The sequence below is a fragment of the Sabethes cyaneus genome, chromosome 3 (assembly GCF_943734655.1).
Source record: "Sabethes cyaneus chromosome 3, idSabCyanKW18_F2, whole genome shotgun sequence".
NCBI lineage: Eukaryota > Metazoa > Arthropoda > Insecta > Diptera > Culicidae > Sabethes > Sabethes cyaneus.
Window position 1 is genome coordinate 211747929 of NC_071355.1, and position 19482 is coordinate 211767410.

At 39.4% G+C, this 19482-nt stretch overlaps 1 protein-coding gene across 1 annotated transcript in view; it reads left to right on the top strand.

Moving 5' to 3' along the window:
- The first annotated feature begins 5895 nt into the window (after positions 1-5895).
- The window catches only part of LOC128741306 (Krueppel homolog 1), a 40870-nt gene continuing 27283 nt past the window's right edge, over positions 5896-19482 (top strand). Inside the window, exons 1-2 of the mRNA XM_053837034.1 lie at positions 5896-6239; positions 6334-6808. The gene's annotated coding sequence lies outside the window, so the exon portion shown is untranslated. The remainder of the gene's footprint in view (positions 6240-6333; positions 6809-19482) is intronic.

A 19482-nucleotide genomic window follows, 5' to 3' on the forward strand; every position in this document is an offset into this window, starting at 1 on the left:
TGTCTGTCTGTCTGTCTGTCTGTCTGTCTGTCTGTCTGTCTGTCTGTCTGTCTGTCTGTCTGTCTGTCTGTCTGTCTGTCTGTCTGTCTGTCTGTCTGTCTGTCTGTCTGTCTGTCTGTCTGTCTGTCTGTCTGTCTGTCTGTCTGTCTGTCTGTCTGTCTGTCTGTCTGTCTGTCTGTCTGTCTGTCTGTCTGTCTGTCTGTCTGTCTGTCTGTCTGTCTGTCTGTCTGTCTGTCTGTCTGTCTGTCTGTCTGTCTGTCTGTCTGTCTGTCTGTCTGTCTGTCTGTCTGTCTGTCTGTCTGTCTGTCTGTCTGTCTGTCTGTCTGTCTGTCTGTCTGTCTGTCTGTCTGTCTGTCTGTCTGTCTGTCTGTCTGTCTGTCTGTCTGTCTGTCTGTCTGTCTGTCTGTCTGTCTGTCTGTCTGTCTGTCTGTCTGTCTGTCTGTCTGTCTGTCTGTCTGTCTGTCTGTCTGTCTGTCTGTCTGTCTGTCTGTCTGTCTGTCTGTCTGTCTGTCTGTCTGTCTGTCTGTCTGTCTGTCTGTCTGTCTGTCTGTCTGTCTGTCTGTCTGTCTGTCTGTCTGTCTGTCTGTCTGTCTGTCTGTCTGTCTGTCTGTCTGTCTGTCTGTCTGTCTGTCTGTCTGTCTGTCTGTCTGTCTGTCTGTCTGTCTGTCTGTCTGTCTGTCTGTCTGTCTGTCTGTCTGTCTGTCTGTCTGTCTGTCTGTCTGTCTGTCTGTCTGTCTGTCTGTCTGTCTGTCTGTCTGGTTCCTAGGATGGGCAGAGACCCTCCCCCCACTAAGAGGGGGTCGCTCCCATACAATTCCCTACGAAAACTTGTGCTATCGGTGACAACCGGCGTAACAGGATCTGGGAGAGTACCTTGTAGGCGGCGTTTAACAGCGTTATACCGCGATAGTTGCAGCAGTCTAGCCGATCACCCTATTTGTAGATGGGACAAACCACTGCTTTCATCCATACCTCCGGTAGCTTTTCCTCCTTCCAAATCCTCGAAATAACCCTGTGTAGAGCCTTTGCTAGCGTTTCTCCGCCATGTTTATAAAGCTCTGCCGGTAGGCGGTCCTTCCCAGCGGCTTTATTGGTCTTCAGCAGCCCGATTTCTTGTTTGACTTTTCGGAGATCATGTGCTAGGACATTACTATCTTCCCTCCTTCGTCCCTACACATGTCAGGTTTCGGTATGTAGCCCTTCCGAGTTTGGTTCACCTTCTCATAAAACCTGCGCGTGTCATTAGCTCGGAATAGTCGTTCTCATTCTTCACGATCTCTGTCATCCTTTTGGCGCTTTTTCCTCCTCAGGACCGTGGTCAACTGGTTCCTAACTCGTCGGTATTTGGCCAGATTCTCTCTAGTGGCAATACTTAGATAATTTTTCCAAGTAGTTTTTCCCCTCCGCCGCTTGTTGGCATTCCCCATCAAAACAAACAACATTGGTAACATAACTTGTTATAATTTTGTTAGCTCCTCCTGATCGGGAAGAGACCGCAAATCGATTAATTGGCAGTCTTATGCCAGATAAAATAGTTAATAAATCATTTGAAAAAATAGTGAACAAGTTCAAGTTATTGCATAAATCAACGATTGAGTACTACACTGAGAATATAATTTCGTATTTTTTTTGAAAAAACATTCGTAAAATTATATTCGTAGCTGATACAAATAATTTCATACCATTTAAAAACTTTCGTAGGCTTATTGTCTACCGCAAATGTTGTTATTACGAATGGTTCGTATTTTTTACGAGAGCACATTCGTAGCTGTCGTGCATCAAAACCCATTTGATGCACGGTTGTCGCCGGGCATCGTTATCGACGAAAACGGGATGCGAAGATTATATGAAAAGAAAATAGACTTCTGCAATTATGACCTTCTTGGTATGCAGTAGCTTTGGTCCAGTGGTTTGCGGCGTCGTCGGCTGTTCGTAAAGAAGTATGACAAACGAGCTTAGTTCGATTCCCGATAAATTCAGCTTTTTTCGGAGATAAAAAAGATTTCGCTATTTTTCGATAGGTGTCGGTAATATAGCATACTGACACCTATCGGAAAATAGTGAAATCTAGTATTATTTTTATCGAGGGCCTTTTCGTGCATTCGTAAAATCTACGATCCATTTTGTAAAATGCAATAATTCGTACGAATACAGATTTATTAATATGTACAAAACTTTCAGGACTGATTTTACGAATCTACTTCGTGGTAGAAAACAACGAAAGAATTCGTAAAGCAAACGCTCGTTTTCGTACTATAAACCAAATTTTATTATCAGTGTATACTGCGAATTTAGAAGAGAGCCAACGTTGCTCATTTATTAAACTGAATTATTTAGTAGACGATCAAAGAGTCAACCTCAATGCTAAGCTCATTGCTAGTCAATCTATTTCAGGTCCAATATTGTCACAAGAAATAAACTATGTTTAAAACGGGTGGCCTAGCCACGTTCAAGATAGATTTTTAAAAAACTTTTACGCGTAAAGATATGAATTAAGTTGCTTAATCTTTGGCGAAGGAATTCTTATCATAATACAAATGAAAATACACACATTTCAATTAACATAGCGGTGCTGCGTAATCATAATAATCCTGGTGAGGAGCAAAAAACAAAAGATGCAGGCTTTGTGGACTGTAAGTTTTACTCAAAATCAAAAATTGATATGTGTTCGTAGAAAAAAGTGAAGTTATCCATCGCTTAGCTAAGGTAAGTTAGATTATGCGTTAAATAAAGAATAGCATGAGGACTATAATCCGGTCATTTAGGAGAAAAACGAAACAATTAGGGCAACGAAACTGTTCCGGGCTTTTTGTTTGCTTGTATTTAGGGCACAGGCACGAGTATTTTCAGCCCATTAAGCGATTGCATCTGTTTTTTCAGCCTACGGCCTAGATAAGGTGGAAGAACAGGTGGTTTTGACGTTCTTTTAAGGTGAAATTAATCGTCATCGTTTCTGCAAATTTCAAAAGCAGTTCTTTTGGTTTGAAACAAAAATTCTGTTCATGAAAATATATTCGCTGTGTTCAGATTGGCAAGAAGAATACAGTGAATACATTTCTATAAACATAAACCTGATTTTGGCCCCAAAAACTGCTTCCGAAATTGGTCTCTTCGACGAAAAGTTAATGACAGCTAGTTTCCCGTTAATAAAAAGTTGTAGATTACTTACAGTCTTGAGAAAATAGTTAGCAAAGCAAAGCCTAGGTGCTACATTCCGTTATCGCAACTTGACCTTCTGTTTTTATACGACCAGCCAGCTGTTAGAGTGCAGGACAATTGCAGGGCCAGTTGCTACGATCCTATTGACTCTAACAGCCTCTCCTGGTCGAGATTCGAACATACGACGACTGACTTATCAGGCCAGCGTTATACCTAGGAGCCAACTGGGAGGGAACTGGGAGAAAATAGTTATAACATATTAAAATTGTATGTCGGCAAAGTATTTTTATTGGTGAAAGAAAATGCAAATAGGCTGAAATTAGAAGCATGCTGGAAATGCCCTCCCGGACCTCACTTTGTATACATATTTTCATTTGATTCTGCCGTAAGTGTCCAAAATATGTTATGCTTTGTTACGCTAATTAGTGTAATTCAGACGATTAATAAACCGAAGGCATTTTTTGTGATTTTAGCTTAAAAAATAAACTATCAACAAGAGAATGAGAATGAGAAATGTATTATTCTAAGAATTATGGTAATGCAAGACTAATATCAGTTTCTTGCAGTGTCTCTCCGAAAGGAATGATAGCACGAGCGAACGGTGCTGCAATCGGTAAAGGACAAAGTGTAGTCGCATAATGTAGGTACGACATTTCCACTTTCGCTTTCATTCGCCCACCCACGTTCGGTTACTATCGAGTGCAAGTAGCATGCAACTTTTATAATTAGAACTAGATTTAGGAGTCACTGAACTATTGTGGTTAGAAGAGTTACCGATTACACTACGTAATGGCAGTCTTGGTTGGCCCTTTATATTTCTATATTTGAAAAAACTTTTATCCTATAAAATGGGTGTCTGAATCTAAATACAACAACGGAAACTTTTGTAGTGAGACGAATTTTAAAGCTAGATATACAATTCTTTTTTTTTTCGTTTTTACAAATGTATTGTTTTACAATATTGCTGAAATCTTCAATTCAAGACGGATTTTAAATTAAAAGTAAGGCCATTACAAATATTTTTTAAAGTTTTTGTCCTTCGGATGCTGGGCAACTGAAGGGGGGGGGGGCGAAAAAAAGCAGAGAGATTTTTTTAATCACGCAAAAAAAATTAAGATTTTTAGCAATTTTTACTTGAAGTTTAATCGTGAAAACCGAATCTATTCTTACTTTTCATATATACGTTATTATTTTCCATACAAAAACGTTCTAAAATAGAGTCAAAATCGAAAAAATTTTTTGAAGGGCGGGGGGACAAAAACTTCAAAAATAATTTGCAATTGCCTAATGAACTTCAATTCTTTTCTTTTTCTAGTGAGCAACTTCGTAAATGATGGAATCTAATTAGTATTTTATTTGTGCATAAATACAAAGAAAAGAACTTTATGTTTTAAATTTCAGGTATAAATAATTACCTGAAAGCATGTTGAAAAATAATTTTTAAATGTATCACGAAATGAATCATGAAAACTGCTTCCAGAAAAATTTTAAAGCTGCTTATTTTATTTTAGGGTGCTTTTTATTAAGCATTCTATTTTTCTCACAAAAATTTCTAAAAAACTTTAAAAAAATTTTCTTTTGAAATGGTGTAAAGCTAGAATGTGGTTATATTGGTGTTAGAATGACAAACAAACATTGTTAATATTGGAGTGAAATACAATTTTATATGCGAATCCAGAAAAACTATAATTGCTTTTAGATGAATCAAAACTTGACTGTGCCATATTCCATTTCCAAGTCGCAAATTGCAGCTCTGAAACCTGTGAGCTTTTTTCAATATAAGTTATTTTTCTTATTTCCAAATATGTTCCTACCTAACATGACAATGAAATATCAGGAAAAACAAACCGCACCACTAAACCCACCCAAAAGCTTTCGGCTTCGGCTTCGTGCAGCGCCAGTCAGTGCATTCGTCGGATTACCAACACGACGAACACCGTTCAGAGCCGGTCCGCTTCGGTTTTCATTACATTTTCTCCGTCGTGTCGTGCTACAACACACTGTCCGTACCCCTGTCACCCACCCACCCTACGTACGGTCGACAACACACGCTCGAGCGTCAACATTCCGCGCATGGCATGACGTCACACCGCCGACCTGTTCCTACAACCGCGACGTGCCACTTGAACGAACCGGCGTCGAAATGTTGTGCCGTACCTCCACGTGCCCTAGAAAATTTCCTGCACGGCAAACGAGCGCGTTCTCCTCGTTCTTCCGCTGGCCCAACCCAACCACCTCCGGCTACCACCAGCCACCCCAACCGAGGTGTGTATGTACACTTTTGGGGATTGTTGTTTCGCTGCTTGGCATACAGTTCGCTGTATGTTAACCCCGTCTCATCGCATTGGCCCGTGGCTTGTGATTGTATTTGAACCTCCTCCCTGAGCATATTGCGTCCGTTGCTGGCTGCTGCTGAGGGTCCTTCCCGTTTTCGCACCAACACACCACCCTGCCGCCATCTTTCTCGAGGACCCTGCAACCCCGGGTGAGGAGCAGAGCAAACCGAGAGAAAGAGCTGCGGACCGGACGGTATTGTGCGGATTCGGTTGCGCGGAAATTTATCATTTTCTGTACACCAACAAGCACCGAATGAACTCGTGTACTCGAGGTTTATAGTTTTCGATTGTGGAAAGTCGCCGTCGTAGCAGCAGCGGCAGCAGCAGCAAAAGCAGCAGCAGTAGCCAGAAGCCAGTGGCATCTGTGACAGAAAGAGAGATACATTTCTTAGGTGGTTCTTCTGGTGGAGCATGTTGGTTGTGCAGCAATTGCAGCAAGTACACAAAGTGCAGTGTAGACAGAGCACATCCACCGGGCATAGAAGGTAGATCTCGTGACGACGGCAGTTCGGTAGCTCGTCGGGGTGATGAGATGTGAATTTAGTTTTGCTAGCCAAAGGAATTGCAATCCTCATCCGACAGTGAGCGGTTGCAGATGAAATTTCGGAGTGCGGATCAATAGCAAAATTTGCCTCTAGCAAGCAGGCAGAATAAATTACAAGAACAAGAGTGCTGCGGAGAGGTGACTCACTCTTCGTTTGTTAACGGAAAACCACCCCTGCAGGAGGAAGAATACAGAAGTGGGTGAGTTGAATCGGCTTAACGCGAAGCAATCTAAAATTTATAAGAAAAGCCTAGGTCAATAACGTACATAGTGATGTTTCTTTTGATACCCTAGAGAGATAGAGAGTAAGCAGCGAGTGTCACTAAGTCGGTTGATTTATTCGGTCCGGCCTGTTGTCGTTGTCGCACTCATCGTCATATATTGTGAAATGTGGGATTTTCGAAAACCTTCATGTGTGTGAATATCATTGCTGATTGTGACGGGAGAACGGAGAAGTGAAGTCTAGCCGATAAGAAGAGGTTACGAACAGTGAAAGCTAATGAACAGGCCAAGGCGAAGAGTCATTGAAAATAACTTTATTTTCGCGATCATCTATTACTAACGCCCTACGGCACGGCTCGGTGTGAGCGGGGCAAGTGAGTGTTAGTTTCGGTCGGTTGCGTTTTTTTCGCTGACCGTGTGTTCTTCTTTTTTCGGGTGCTCTTGGTGTTTAAACGTTTTTCAAGGAGACAGACAACGTTTTGCGGTGCAATTTTAGTGCACACATACTCATCGCGGCCGAGCATGGTATACAGCGTTTGAGTTGAAGGTGAGTGATTTTTTTTTCGAGCGCTGCAAGCTTGAAATGTACCAAAATTTGTGTTAGCTTTATCAAAATTGTGTCAATGTTAGGCGAAAATATTATCTGGTTCGGCAAAGAAACACGCCATTTGTGCAACCTTCACTCATCTCGCAGGAGGAAATGCGGGAACGAAGTAACGGTTTTGTGCAGGGTACCAACGAACGGAGCGGGCAGCGGATGGGGTCGGTTCGGGAGGTGCCCCTTCGGTTAACCTTGAATATTGTTCGCCCGGAAGAGCAGAAGACTACTGCGAATACGCAGGGAAGAAGAGTGAATCGATATTTGCTTACTAGTTAGGCAGCCCTCACGCACACAAAATGTCCGAATTGGGAAAGTTCGAATGCGCCAACTCGCCAACGCCATCTGGAAATGCGGCGTGCGGGTTAGGAACTGACTTCTGGGGTCCTTCCAGGAATTGTGACATTGCAAAATTGAACATGAGTAATGACATTATGTCATTAGTTGAATGAAGCTTAAATCTGTGATTAATATCTTGGACACTGCAAACAAAAAATAAATGGTAATAACAGGAAAGCTAAATGATTTTTTTATCAGCTATGCAACTGAATGGAATGTTATTGTAGGGTATCACCAAGGAACTGACAAGGAACAAGACAAAACAACAGAACTTTTTGGCATAGAACCACGTCATTGTATTCTGCGAATACAACAATTGAAATGACACGCGAAATGCTTGATTATAAATGCAGACGACTTTTCAACTACTAAGTGGAATCAACTAGTAACTTACAGTTGAATGAATAAAACATTCAGCAACTTAATAACAAACTTTGCTAATGACAACTATGTTTCGCTGTATTCATATTTCTATAACATGACAAATGAAAAATATATTCAAATTAATATTAGCTTCTATTGTATTGCGGATTTTCGGCTTTCCAGTCAGTTTTATATTGAAAACGGCTTTTTTATACTGCCCGACGTTTCGGCCTTTTTCAAAGGTAATATGGTTACGGTTTCTTGTCTAATCGTTGATTGCCAACGGAAGGAAGTTCGAATTTAAGCAGCTCCAATTGCATTGGTTTGGTGACAAAATAATGTACACACCTAAACTTTTTGACCATAGTGCACTATGGTCTACTTTTTCGTCATGAACCCACCAACCGATTTGGATTCCAAGCTCACCATTGGAAAGCGGAGCAAAACTGCTAGAAGAAACAATCGATACGGTTTTGTAAAGAGAAAGAGTTGGCCTTTTTAATTAACTGAAATTTTTTTTCGGCGGCCATGTTGGCTTTGGTCGCTATGTTTGATTTTATCGAAAAATTGCTTTTTCATCATGATGTGTATTGATATTAATTAAATGAAAGAATCAATGATCTGCACTATAGCCATCATTGCAATTTACAGAAAATTAATTGTTCAATGGGAATCATTCAACTGCACATCAAAATTAATGCCTCTGATCGCATTTTTTCCCAGCTTTCCATAGATGGGTTTTAAATTACAATCGGTTGGTGCGTTTTTGGCGAAAAAGGGCATTTTCTAATCAAATTCAATATGGCGGCTAAATCCAAGATGACCGCCAATTTTATTTTTCACTTCACTTGAAATTCCTATCGTTTCACTTTACAAAACCGTGTCGTTTGTAATTTGTTTCCCATCAAATTTAGTAAATGAGTCATTCTCGCTGAAACGGGGCCACTACTGACACGGGGTCTTCAAATATTGAAACTTTTGCGCTTAATTGCGCTTTTGCGCTTAAGGGACCTAACAGTTTAAAAAAAGTTGAATTTTGAGCAAACCTTGAGATCTATATCATGTGATATTTCATAAATTTGCCATGAAACAACATGAAACAACAAATGGCCCGGTTCTGTAAAGAAGAAGAACAGGATTTTTAAATGGAGTAAAAAAATCTTGGTGGCCATCTTGGATTTGGTCGCCATATTGGATTTAATCAAAAAATGGTCGTTTTCACCATGAGCCCCCAACCGATTTTTATTTTAAGATCACGATTGGAAAGCTGAGAAAAAATGCTATAAGAAACATTCATAAAATTAGGTGTGCAATGGCATTAACTGAATAAAACAACTAGGGTATGTTTCTGCTTCGTCGTAATTGCCTATTCCCGTCCTATCCAACACAAATTATTAAAAATATCAGCATTTTTATCACACACAATGCAAAACTAGTAATTGACTAATATTTTAGTTTGTTGTCTATCATACGCTATCAATCAAAGTGAGCTGAGATCTATTTAAATGCTTTTTATCATTAAAGAAGTTCTACCAGCCAAATTTCCTACGTTTTTTCGTGCGACGAAGAAGAAAATGTCGACTAATCGTTTTAATTTTCGTCATTCATAAAAGAAAATATCTCACGCAAGGCATCGTTATTCTACAGCCAGGAAAACTTGCCTGACCTGCAGAAATTTTGCAGAATAACGTTTGTCATGCTGTCCTACACAGATACATGCGCGTTAGCTTCGTAAACATAGTAGAAAAATTTTGATGGATGGAATTTAAAACGGTACGATGAATTTAAGAAATAAAATCAGTTGCGTAATTTCAATAATATGCTTTAATAATCGCTTTTTAGTGATTTCAAAGTTCACGGATCGGAAGGTAAGTGTATTTTATTTAAATCAGCACAAGAACTTTTGGAGTATTCATTATATCCAGCCAATAATTGATGAAAATTAGAATGGCTTTACTTACTACGACGGGAATTAGAAATAAACCCTAGTTATTTGTAGCAAGGTTCGCAATTTTTATATGATTATTGTGATATTTTCAAATTTTGCTGTAAAACAAACTACAAACGACACGGTTTTGTAAAGAGGAGAGATAGGGTTTATAAGGGCCATCTTGGATTTAGCCGCCATGTTGGATTTTATTAATAAATCGCTGTTTTCATCATGATCCTCCCAATTCATTTTAATTTTAAGACCACCATCGGAAAGCTGAGAAATAATGCTATAAAGAGCATTCATCAAATTACATGTGTAGTGGCATAAAATAAACGAAACAATTAATTATCTGTATCAAGGTTTACAACGCTCATATAATGGAATATCTTGCTACAGAAAATGATTTTTTCCGGCACCAGCCTACAAAACTATAGAGCAAAGTTTGGAAACGGCGGCAATCTTCAACAGTTCGAACTGTCAGGTACAATTTTAAATCATCAGCATATACTAACTTGCAGTCAGATGCTAATAACAGAGTGACGTCGTTAAAAACAGCATGAATAATAATGGCTCCATGTTGCTTCCTTGTGGTACTCCAGAATTATTTGTAAATTGCAAAAATATACAAGTACCAAGCTTAACGCGTAAGACTCTACCACGTAGGTACGAGCGCAACCATTTAACGAATCGACAACAAGCTCCAAGTCGCGAAATTTTGCGCAAAAGAATCCCATGATCAATACGGTCGAAAACGGCTTTTAGGTCGGTGTAAATGACAACAATCTGAGCTTTCAGTTCCATTTATGAGATACACGACGATGTAAACTCAAGCAATATTTCGGGAAATTTCCCTTGTGCAAAGGACTTATTGAAAATTTAACATAGCGAGTCTGCTAGCAGATCAGCACATTTACTAAAAATGACAGCAGGGATTCCATCGGGACCTGCCTAGTAGGAGCGTTTTAGTTTCTTAGCGGCGGCCAATATCATATCAGTGGTTATTTCGGAAACAGTCAAGTCAACTAGACTGGCTGGCACATCCGCAGCCGCAATCTCAGCTTCAGAGTCCGAAGCAATACTCCTTGCAAACAGTGCAATTAATAAAAAAACATTGTATGTATTAGTTGAGTCATGGTATGCGCACGGCTATTAAATTTTCCCAAAAATTGAAAGTAGCTCGAATCACAGCTCAAATTTTAAGTAGTAAATTTATATCTTCAAAAAACTAACTCAAAAATTAATTAATTGTAAATTTCAGACTTTTTAATACAGGATGTAAAAGTTTCTCGGTTTCCCCAAAGTTTATTCTCTTTTGGGAAACCGCGAAATGGAATAGAGGGATGGAAATTTTTTAGTCTACAATCATGGCACATACTTACATTCAAAAAACGAATATTTTCAATGTTTTTGTGGTAGTCCTAAAAAATTTAGCTTCAGTTCAATGTCCACCTTGAAAAAAGCAAAATCTGAGGCTTAAACGTCCTTTCTAAGACTTGACCCTTCTTTATCGACAGACTTCGCAGCCGGCTATCAGAGTACACTCAAGTCGCATTTTACGCGAAGGATACGTCCCACGTAAATCAAAACCGCGTAAAAAAAATTCGCGTAAAAAAACTGTGGATTTCAACACCACGCGAAAAAATAGACGTTTTAAGCATATCCGCGTAAATTCCGAAAATCGCGTAAAAAACCGCATAAAATCCAAAATTCGCGTAAAAAACAAACCGCGTAAAGAGCGACTTCAGTGTACAGGACAACTACGGGGCTAGTGCAATAATCCTACTGACTCTATCTGGCAGCACCGCCTAGCCATACGAACATACGACGACTGGCTAGTTAAACCTCAGCTAGCACCAACTCGTATATCAATGTACGAAAATTATCGTAAATATTTCTTAACAAATTCGAAATCGTAACTAAAGCTTGATAAAGTGGGTCTAAGTTGGTTTTCTATCATATGTAATGATAATAACTGATATTTATACGATTTTCAGCGCAAAATTGTATAGCAATTACGAAGCGAGTCGTGCTTAATCGGATATTATCGTATATAAATGTTTATATGCATAGTCGTAACGCTTATAATTATTGCTAATCACGTACATCGCTTCCAAAATAGTACAGATATGCCAATTTTGAACGTCAACTACGATTTATTAACATGTATATCTGCAACACTACGCGTATATCTGCACGTAATCCTGATCCTGATGTATATCTGCACGTAATCCTGATTTTTATCTTTTATGTACATATGAAAGTGAAAATGCTAGCTGGGACCAGCATTGTGAATAGCTCATTAAAATATCTTTGATTAGATATCAAAATCAATAAGAAGGAATTAACTATTTGTCATTTGAGCATAAAAGGATAAAAAAGACAACAAGAGTTATGAAATTTCAAATCTTAACTGCTACGCATTTAAGACGAATAAACCTACAGCAATTCAATAAGTAAATAGCTGCTGGACTGGCTTCTGGATTAAAACTTGCTTAAATTTGTATCAGGATTTTATTTGTCGATTATAAGAAAAATAAATGTCATCATTATGCTGCAAAGACGACGTACAAATTAGTATTTTTTACTATCAATATAACAACTTAGGTCAGTCGTGACTTTTGCGGGATTGGGATTTGAAGTCAAATCCTCGGCTAACCACTACACCGGAATTGACCCCTAAATTGGTATTTAAAAAAGTTTGTTTGCGTGTTTCGTTTCCATTGGCTTCCTTTGGCTAATGCTTTGCCATTTGACTGAGCTAAAAATTTTCGTCCGGAACTTTTCGAAGTAATAAAGAATCTTTTCCGAAAAGTTTTACTTTTCATAATAGACTGTTGCTGATTTATTTAAAAAAATGAGACAAAGCTCCTGAGCTCTTCTTTAACAAAGGTCGAAAAACTTATTTACAGATTATATTTTTCCTAAAAGGGCCCCTTTGTTCTGCGTGATTAAAACGAATCACTACCCTACTAGCACAGTTGTTATAAAGCAGTTTTGGCAATTGATTTAGTACCAATTTCAGTCGTAAATAAGTTTGTTCGACTCAAAGTGCCAAAAGTGTGCTGGTTGGGTATAGTGCATTTCTTGAATTTCTTCTTGTTAGATTATTGCTCCCGTACTCTTATGCAACTCTCCTATCTGGCCTCAAAGTATGACACTGCTCTAACGAGCCAGTTGTCGCATGTTGGAATGTCGACTGGAAGGGTCTGTAAGAGTCATTAGGTTTGTAGCACTGGCCCCGCAATGGTCCTGTGCTCTTACAGCAAGCTGTAAAATCTGTAGTAAAAAAAATCAGACCGTCAAGTTTGGAAAACGGAGTGTAGTACTTATATCCTTTGCTTCTTTGCTTTACTCTAGTACAAGTAATTAATTTTTCACAATTATGTCTGTCGATAAGCGTTAAACCGACTGTCGAAATGATTGATTATACTGGTTATTGAAAATGCTTTCTTAGGAAGCAATAGGTTCCACGAAAAAATCGAAAAACAACAGAGAAATACATCGGATACTATCTTCAACGGTCCAGCTCTCCCAAAAACTTAAAAACCCCGGTCTCAGCTTTTGTTTAACCACAAAGGAAGTTTTTAAATTTACTTGCACGATATTAGAAAAATACTTAAATATGATTTATTCGAATGAATTTGAAGCTTCAATAATAAAGAAAACAATGGCATTCAGCTAATAACAGGGATTTGTATCAGCGTATCGTTTGAATTGCCGAATCTTTGGCGATAGGAGGGAGTTGGCGGCATATTGCGTTAAATTAAATTACTCCTGTAATATTGTCCTAGCTCGCAGTATTCTTGATAGTGCGTACGGTCCAATCTGCGTAGGGTAAATCCGGTGCATCAATTTGGGCATTAGGCAGATTACAAATAAAAATTGCTTGTGACATAGGTCTACTTTTGGCCGATATTTCTATTCCCAGCAACTTAATTCTTCATATGGTAAGTAAGTTCTATGGATCATTCCACGGTAGCTGATGCAGAGCATTCCGAACAAACTTGCGTTGTACGCCTCTAGACTGTTAATCCAACAAAGGTTTGCTTGCGGGCACCATACAATATTGGTGAATTCCAGTACACCGAGCGATGGAACAGTAGAGGGCTTTGAAGCAGAATAGATCATTAAGTTCTCCAGCAATTTCGAACATAAAGCCAAGGTTGCGATATACTTTCTCGATATTTTCAGAGATATGAGGCTGTAGAGCCCGCTTTTCATCAAGAGCGACTTCAACATCTTTCACTTGTTCAACTCTACTGAGTTTAGTCCCTAGCACTTCGTAGTCAAACAATACAGCTTTTCTTGTACGATGATAACAGATGAACATTTGTCGATATTCAACGTTAGCAGAATTCTTGCATACCACGAACTGAAAATATTTAAAACATTGTGAAGGTCACTGCAATCCTCAATGCATATGATTACTAGAAAGATTTTAAAATCGTCAGCAAACAACAGTCTACTTCCTCGACTTTATATATAAAGGGAAGATCAGTGGTCCCAGATTGCTACCCAGTGGAACGCCTGACGCAATCATTGTTATAGGAGAAACCTGACCATAATTGCCCCGGATTGAAATCTGGAACGCAGTTGTAGAAAAAGAATTCAGAATAATCTCAAACCGCACGTTCTTTCATCGTTCTAGGCACACCAGCTCTGAGTGACCATGTACCAAATTGACCCATAATTGTTACAGTGTGAATTTTAACTTATAATTGTGTTTTTAGCTAGAATCCCACTTTTTATATTCAGTTTATTGTTTCGGCTTTTTTAAAATTCATTTCTGATTGATTTTCCCACTAATAAAAGTTTAACTTATTTTTGGTTTAATTTTATTCCAGGTTCCATATTATTGTAGTTGGTTTGAAATTTGATAACAAAATGTTATGATTTCCTTAGAAAGAAGAAGCAGAATTAAAGTTGCTAAGAATTAGAAGGAAAAATAGGCAAATAGGCAGAGACAACTTGCGTAATGCTTGAATTTTAGGCTAACAATCGCAAATATCAGGAGTTAATTTAGTAAAAACATATCACCATTCACGGACGCTTCCTTTCGTGCGCACCAACGTTCACAACTACAACCAAACCAAAATGGTTCGAGGCGTCTCTTGCGCTCGGTTAGGATGATATTTCCAGCAAGATGACGAGGACGAGGATAAAACTGGCGCGTACCTACATCGCTGGTATATTACATTTTAATCAGTCATCCCATCCGTTCTTGCAATTTTTCGTTGGTTTGATGATGGTGTTGGTTGGTTCACTGATGATGATGATGGTTTCATTAGGGATATAATCTCGAATGCTGCTACCAACCAGGAGAAGAGGCCTAGCATACGTCGAATCGCTGTTACCGGCTGCGCCGATGATGTCGTTTCCACACAACCATCGTTCCGTTCCGTTCCATTCCGTGACCTATCTCTCTGCATAAAAATGAGAGTAAGCCTCGTCGCGTTTGTCGTTGTGGAAAAAGGCCAGGTGTGGTTTGGGATTTTTTTCTTCTCGACCCGTGTCTCGTTACGGCCTATCTCAATCAAATTTGGTCAACTGCTTTTCACGTTTAGCACAACAGTGAAGTGGACGAAAACTGCATCAGTTTGCAATTGCACCGGCATTGAAATCCTTTTGGTGTGGGGTGTCTAAACAAGCGCTTGCAAAACAGTAAAAAAAGAATGCAGTACACACTGCGTTTGCGTTGCAATTGCATCTATCTAGCTATGTGCAACCATCAACTGCTCCTCCCTCTCGCCGTAGAATGGGAAAATCCTGCTGGAAAGAGGTAACTGCAATTGCGACTATGTTTTGCCAGTCTTTGCGCCGTGGGGTGGGGCTAGACTGCATGTTATATATGTGCTATGCAGTTTGCTGCTAGACAGGTTCTGCTTTAAAATGAGTGGCATTAGCTAGAGTGGGCACGAAAGGACTCCTCGAGGCTCATTTAAATAGAGTTAAATGCGCGAAAGGAAAAAATAAAACTGTTGACTAAATTGAATTCAGCCGGAAAATGGTTAATTGTAACCATCTGTGTGGCTGTTTTTCCTTTATAATTTGTTATTTTTGTTTAAGAAAAAATCGCACTCGTAATAAGAGCAGACATGGTACGCAAAAATTACATCGTTTGGAAGTTATTATGAAATTAAAATAATCATTTGATCAAACTGATACTGTGAAAAAAAAGTATGTTGGAGACTTAGTACCTACATATTTTCAACAATATTCCTAGAATAGCTTTACAACTAGTGACAATAAATATGAAGAAATGTCTTTTGCGTATAATTCATCACACATATGCTCTAATGTTTCTTTTTAAATGAATATTTATATATTTTACAGCAGAACGAATTCTAATACGCAAGACTGCAATGCATCCTGTAATGAATATGCGTTCTTCAACGAAATCCTATTTTTTAAAACACTTACCTTCATGGTGGTAAAATACCTAAATCCTTTCAAAAGAGACCCTTTTCATTTAACAACATTGAGTCTGTGGCTGTGATTTGTTCAATTTAAAATGATTTACTCCGTTTTTCTCTCTTTTGGTACAGACTACAGACTCAGTTAAATTTCCGAATATTTCTTTTTTCATCTCTCCATTTCCTTCTCCATCCTGACTGAACAAAGGGCAGAAAAAGCAACCAAAAAGGAGTGTGGAAAATTCGGTCCCTCGCAATTGTCGCCAATCGGGCGATCATCGTCAGCAACAAACAGCACAGCAATCAATGATGATGATGATGGTTGCCGAAAAAATTTTTGTTAGACTTTGCGAAAGCAACTTGCCTTTCGGCTCGGCATGGAAGGAAGCACACAATTTTTCATGCATTGTGTGTGGTTGCGGTCCGTTCGTTGGTGCGTCCTTCGGGGTGTGTGGGGAAGGCCCCAAACTGCGGCGCGCTGCTAGACGGAGGCATCGAATGTTTATTTGCTTCTTCTTTGGCCTGATGTATGTATGTTTGCGCCTTGCATGTGCGATTACCTCATACCGCTTCAAATTCTTGTCTGCTTCAACTGCAACGTCTGTTTTTCTTCGTTCGTTTTTTTTGCGGTGTAATTATACCTCATTCAAATTTAGAGGTCAGTCAAAGTCAGCTTGTTTTGAGACGTACATATAGGGTAAGGGCACTATAATTCGACCTATGAAACCAATGCATGGCTAACAAATTGCAATATATCGTCCAAATAGCGCTGTTTTTTCGAAAATATGATAGAATAGTAGAAAAGGATGTATATTCAATTAACATTTAAAAGGAAATAAGTGTACGATGTATATTTTTCACTCATTTTCTTGTTTCAATTCAATATCCCATTGAGCTAATTTTCGACCCTTTGTTTTAGTTTTCGACCTTTGCGTGTTCTAATATTCGACCCAAGTACTAAATAATGTATTTTCAAAGTCGAGGGTCGTTTAAATTGATGAATTTATTGCAAAAAAATAACTGCAACATTTCTGTAATATAACATTAATATTATTTTTTTAAAAACTAAACCGTAAAACTTTTTTGGAGACTATTTCGATTACCCTTCTCCTTTGAATGAATAGATGGAAAATGTTTGAAATGCAATCCCGGAAAACGCCTGAAATCATACAATTACTTTCGGGTCTGGCTGCTTTCCACTTTCATGGCTTTTGAACTATGGGTCGAACAATGAAACAAGCGGATTTGAAAGCATACAGCAAGCTATTTCGACCGGTCGAAATCTAGAACACAAACAGTTTCATGTTCCAATTTTCGTACTCTTTTAAACGTCTCTAATTACATCATAAAAAACAAATACACACTGCAACAAAACAAAATTTGACAGAAATATTGCCTTTTCTTTTTATAATAAACATATTGCATGAATTCAGTTCCTAATATACACAATTTATGGAAATTTTGATTCCGTATCTGTTTTCATTAGACGAAAAGAAAACACTCGAACTCCAGTCCCAATTTAAAAAACTTAATTATTAAGACGTACAGACGCAAATTTTGGTGGGTTATTGCAAAATTTCTAGCAAAATAACAACCTTGACAATATCCCAAATAATAGCTTTTCTCTACCTTTTCTTAGGAATCTATTTGATGAATGTTTCAGTAGTGGTGCGAAAAATAGCACAGGGTCGAAAACTAGATCCCTTACCCTACCCACGGGCAGTTTGTTATACATTTTCGGGGATATGGCAAGGCGTGCGGATTTTTTTTTTGTTTTTCGCTTCGCTTCTTGTTGTCGACTTTGGCCTGTTGTGATGGTCATGTTTTTTCGCTTGAACCCCTGCCGCTGCCTACGGTCCGCGCGGCGGAAGCAATGAATCATGCTAATGTGGTGGTATTAAGTGTTTGCATAGAAATTTCACCGAACGTCGTGCTTTTTAGTTTGAGGCTTTTGCTGATTTTAAGGAGAGTGCACAATTCGTACAAACTTGGAAATCGCGTTTGCAAAGCATCTCCATTAATTCAGTAGATAATCAGTATGATGGCGCTTTTGCTTTTAAGTACGATCAATTAAAATTTGCGCTTTGAAACTTCTCAAACCATCTTTCTGGGTGTAGGATTGTGAAACTTCCGCCATTTTCATCGCGTCTCTCGATGACAACTTTGTGTTCCGTTTGGAAAGGCCATTACTTTCGAATGAGCTGAGATTCAGAGTAACCTTGGCCTTTTAGCCACTTCACGGTTTCCTGTCGATAGTCAAACGTTCCCCAAACATTTTCAGACATTACACATCGTGGATCGGGGATCACTTAACACGCAGTCAACCCACTAGCGTGTAGTTTGGGCGTTTTGAAGCAAGCGTGCAGTATCGATTTGCGACACTATGATGTAAACAAATGAGTTCTTATCCTAACAACAAATGCTAACTGTGATTTTATACACATCGTTTTTGTAGAGTTTATGATAAGCCCTATCCTCGCACCTTCGTCCTTAAGATGCAACTTCCACAGCTTTACAGAATACACCAATGATATCGATGTCATTCACGAACTCTAGGAGCGTGTGAGATTTCGTGATTATGGTACCACTTCTCTGTACACTCGCCCTTCGAATAGCACCTTCCAATGTAAAGTTGAATAATAAATTCGATAGCCCGTCGCCTTGCTTTAAACCAATGCTGCAAAAAGAGCGAGAAGCAAGCGATATCTACTCTTGCGTGAGCGAGTATGAGAAGCATCCAACGGTCACGCCACTGATGCAAGTGTACGACAGAGAGCCGCCGTTGCTGTGTGCAGACATTCTGCTACCGACACAGTCGCACAGGCTCGTAGCGTCTTTCTGCTTAACACACTCGCAAGACACACAACTCATGAGCAACCAGCTACCCATGAGGGCTAGCGGCGCACTGGGATACAGATTTTGCAGAACTTTTTCTTTTATTTTTCATCTTACACCCGATTTCAAATATGGGCGAGAGTGCGAGTCCTCGCGAGTAATCGGTATCAGCTGTTCGGGCTGCAATGACGAGTGGGAGCGACGACCGTGGCTATTAGCCAAATACACACTCCCAAAAACTCGTCGCAGTTGATAAATAAATAAGAGCGAGACTCCAAAAAGAATGCTTATGCCGGCGTGTTCGTGAGAACGAGTACGCGTGTGTGAGAAAATTGGACCACACGAGTGTGGGCTTCGCAACACTGCTTTAAACCATCTAACGTCACAACGAGTCCGACGTCTCCCCCATCATTCTGACGCTTGATTTTGAACCATCAAGGGTAGCACGTCCACCTCAGCTCATTTCGGTTAACTGAATCGTACGCCACCTCAAAGTCTTTAAACAAAATTTGCAAGCTGAATTCCCGGAATTTATCGAGGATTTGTCACAAGGTGACCTTCTCGATATTCGCAGGTCAGCTTTAACCTGGTCGAACCATCTAGCACGGTGGGCCAAAGTGGTCCTCGAAAAGAATAGATTTTGTTACATAGTCGTCCCGCAGCCTTACGCTGTGGACGGCCCGCTGTAGTCTCCCGACTTCGGCCAGGTAGGAATCCCTCCAAGTAGTGCCTTCAGCTCC